Genomic DNA, 4,204 nt, shown 5'->3' with positions numbered 1-4,204 from the left:
ATAGGTCCATGGTGAGTCAGCACCTACTTGATGAAAGTGAATTTGGTTTGTTTGTTCACAGAGGAGAGGAATGGAAGCTTACGTAGAGGAAGTAATCCATCCGAGTCTGGGTGTGTAAGGGCAGAGCCAGGGTTCAGTCCCACCTCTGTCCCTAAACCTGCGTCTCCCTGCAATTGCACACGCCCTTCTGCCCTGAGACGATTCTGTGCTCCAAACACCTCCCTTTTCTTCCCGAGGCCACGCCATGTCCCCAGCCTTTAAGTCTAAGACGGGCTCTGCAACAGGGACAGAGTTCACGGTCTGGCCCTCTCTCCTTCCCGGGGTGGTGGTGGTTGTCAGGTGTACTTGAGCCACTTTGGACTCATAGCAACAGTGTACAAGAAGAAAACACAGCTGGGCCCCGCACAATCATCACAGGGATTTTGTTTGAGGGTTGGGAAAAGAAGGAGTCTTTGTTTCTAAAATGAGTAGAGTTTTGAATGAAAACATTGATGTTCCTGTGAGAGGGTGCTCTGGCACATATTTAGCAAAATAATGGATGTTGGTGGTGATGGAGCACTGACCAGGTATTTCCTCTTTCGATCAAAATCTTTTCATTAGCCCTATGAGCTAAGTACTGTTATTATCTCAAATTTCCATATAAGGAAATGGGAGCACAAGGAAGAGGGGCGATTTGCTCCAGGACCCATGTAAACAAGTGATGTGAACCCACAACAACTTATAGAGTAAGTTATATTCCTAACCACTCCTGTAGCCCCTGCCAGTGTAGGGTGTCAATTAGACATGGGAAGAAAGGATGGGGAAAGTAAACCAAAAATGTGCATGTCAGATGCAAATTGGAATACTAAAATGATGAGGGTGCAGCCTAGGAATGGAGGTGAAGCAATTTGGGAAAAAGTCTTGGTTTTTGACATGTTAGATCCATCCATCCAGGTAGACCTTCACAATCAAGTCATTGATGCATACAATGGGTTTCTCTTAGTGTATCCAAAGTCATGCCATGAAAATCCTTATTTTTAAAATGCTATAGGTGTAACTTGTGATGTGCTCGACTTCACAAGGAGGAAGAAGAATCAACCTTAAATTCCCTTCGAATCTATTTTTATGACACTGTAGACTAACATGCATCCATTTTCCAATGCTGCCCCCAACCATCCCCCCAAGGGGAGTCCCTACCTTGCTGCTAAATTCAAGACATCATTGCAATGCCCCCACAAACTTTACAGATAAAACACCCAAATATGTGGTTTGTGTTAAACTTAGATATCTAGAGCAACAAGTCCAGTGACACTGGTTGAGTCACTGGAATTTTATATCCAGAAGCAATTTTACGTCAAGAATGAGCCCTGGCGAAGGATTACTCAAGTCCAGGGTCTGCTGTGAGCTGGGGCTCTCTTTCGACTCACATAGCTGATGTGAGAAAGGGGAGCAGCAGGCAGGGAGTGCAGAACCAAGAGGATCCAAGGTCAGTGGAAACCTGGCAGAATGCTGACAGCTGTTCAGGGCAGGTGGCCCACAAACACACATGGTCAGGGGGTCGTTTTCCTCAATGGTCAGGAAGTCTGCCACTCTGTGTGAGGCTCTTGGTTCTGCCACTGCTGCTGTCAGTTCTATGGCGTCTCAGCTCTCTGTGCCTGTGTTGAGGCGATTCCATGCCCAGGGATGCTCAGTGTCTGTCACTTTATTCTGGAAGCTAGTGAGATGGCCCTCATCCTTGTTTCTGAAATATCCCATCTTATATCCAGCAGGGTGACCAAATTGACCAATATACACACCAGAGCCCCAAGTTTGACCATTAACTTTGTGAAACAAGACACTCACAACTAAATACTTATTAACATCTTTCCCTGCCTCCTACACCTCAACTTTCAGGAAAAGAAGGAACCAATGTACTAGGTCCTACCCACTCACATTTGGTGGGAGTCTCATAGATTATGCCTGCAAGAGTCATATCATTTAGATCACTGCATCATCTTAGGATCTCACCTTTTTATTTGGCTATCTTTGATTTTCCACGTTTTTAGACAGTGAGGTGTTAATCCCATTCAAGTGGCAGTAAAGTAAAAATAGTGCAAACAGAAAATAAAATAAAGCACAATGTTCAGCAGATGGAATGGGAAATGAACGCAATAGCATTGATGTGGAGAGAGTCCCAGGAAACACACTGTGACGAGGATAGAAAAGACATGATGGGTTTTGTGATTTCTTTTTGGCACTAAGTCTTCCATCCTCTTTACCCTGCCTGAGCCCCCGCTGGAGTTGACTCTTTGTCACATTGATGGGCCCCTTTCCCTCTGGCTCCTGACCGAGCGGAGTCTAAGTGTGACTCTGACACACATGGGAGGGGCACAGAGTGAAGGGTATAATATTTTCCATCTTTCTCTTGGCTCTCCCCTTCCTCAGTTGTAGTCATCCTCACTGGCAGGGCCAGGGGCAGTGTGACGCTCCCTGAGAACGCAGCCTCATCTGGTGGGCCTCCATTGACGGCACAACTACACCTCCACCCCTCCCTGCGTTCTAGTAACATTTCCTTGCCCCTTAAGCCTAAAGATGGAAAATGCTCCCCACAATTGCTTAAAATTGGGGTCCTTCACGATCTCTTAATGCCTTCCCTTACTGGTGCCCTTCTTGTAAATTGTACCTTCATTAAAGTCTCTTTAGCTCTCCCAGTTTGGATTCTCTGGTTTTAGTGGGCTCTCTGACAGATACACAAGGTGCAGAGCTTTTGAAAAACAAGAACAATAGTCAAACCCAGGTGAATAACCAGGTATTAATTTGGGAAGCTCTGTGTTTTTGTTATTCTGTTCCCTAAGTGAGGGAAAACAGTTGGTTTCTCACCCTGGCACCAGATTTAAATGTTTCGAATGAAGGGGGAATATAGGAAGAGAATCCAAGAAGGACAATAATCCTGGCTTCTCCTATTTCCATGTCCCACTGTGAAGAGAACTGCCACACAAAGTTGCCACAGGGAGCTTGATGCCTTCTTGTTTTTCCTAAGGACCCTGTCATCACTTCCTGAATGTCCTACTCCACAGTGGAACAGCAGCGATGCTGACTAAGGAGACAAAAGCAAAGGTGACATTGGAATAAGACAGGACTGGATGAACTCTTACCTTTTCTCCATGCTTCTTGCTGGAAAGGGGTAGCAGTCTGTAGAGAAGTCAAGAGGTGTCTTAGTGTTGGTAGTCACCCCAGGACATTTCTCTGGTTCTGGACAGAATCGATCAACAGATTGAGAGAGCCGGGCTTATCAAGATGCTGTGCAAATGCCTGACTTCCTGTTCAGAGATGCTGTGGCAAATCAAGACCCCAATACATTAGATCATGAGCACTCACGAGATGTTTCTCAACATTTGATCAAACTTAGATAAAACTTCTAAACCTCCTTCTTTCATACTGTGATAGTTAGAAAAATTATATCAAGGAAAACATGCCTGGATTAGAGGAGGTGTCCAACCTGTCAATAAAATTTTTCCCTGATGACACCTCTTTGGTCTCATAAGTCTTTTAGAATAAGACTGAGAAACACTGAGCACTGTTCTCTCTATACTCCTTCTCCTTCAGCCTGCCAGAACACTCCCTGCCTTGAGGCTTGGCCCCAGGTGGCCCCCTGACCCAGGGAGCTGCCAGAGCCCTACTGTCTTTCCACCAACTTCTTTCCACCAGCTTTAGAAGCACATGATTCTGCACCCACTGGCCTGTGATCTTTTGCTCTCTGGGTCATCATTCTGTGTTGTCGGCATGTGGCTACGTGAGTTTGAAAAGGGATCTATGGACTAGTATGGGATGTATGGACTTGAGTTGGACTAGGCAGGGATGCATTCCTGATGTAGAATTACATCTTGATATAAAGCTCTTTCTTATGCATAGATGAATGTCCCTGGATTTGTTTCTCCAGGCAATGTGGCCTAAAACACCTGCTCACACAGTCAGTGTGCTGACTCTGCACTGTGAGCAAGGGGAAGCAGTCTGACCCCACATTGAAAGTCTTTTATAGTTAAGTTTAAAGTACACCTTCTTTTCTTGTTTTTAAAGGTCCACTGTGGTCTGTTATTATCTATTGTTATTATATTTTAATCACAAAATTGATGCTTGCATGGTGATAATTTCTGTTCAAATGACTTAGTAGTATATAAGATAGGAGTTGCATGAATTTAATGAATTAGTAGTATATAAGATAGGAGTTGCATGAATTTAATGAATT

The sequence above is a fragment of the Echinops telfairi genome, unplaced genomic scaffold (genome assembly GCF_000313985.2).
Source record: "Echinops telfairi isolate 266 unplaced genomic scaffold, ASM31398v2 ScPeMD7_60;HRSCAF=208, whole genome shotgun sequence".
NCBI lineage: Eukaryota > Metazoa > Chordata > Mammalia > Afrosoricida > Tenrecidae > Echinops > Echinops telfairi.
Note: the sequence above shows the minus strand (reverse complement) of the source record.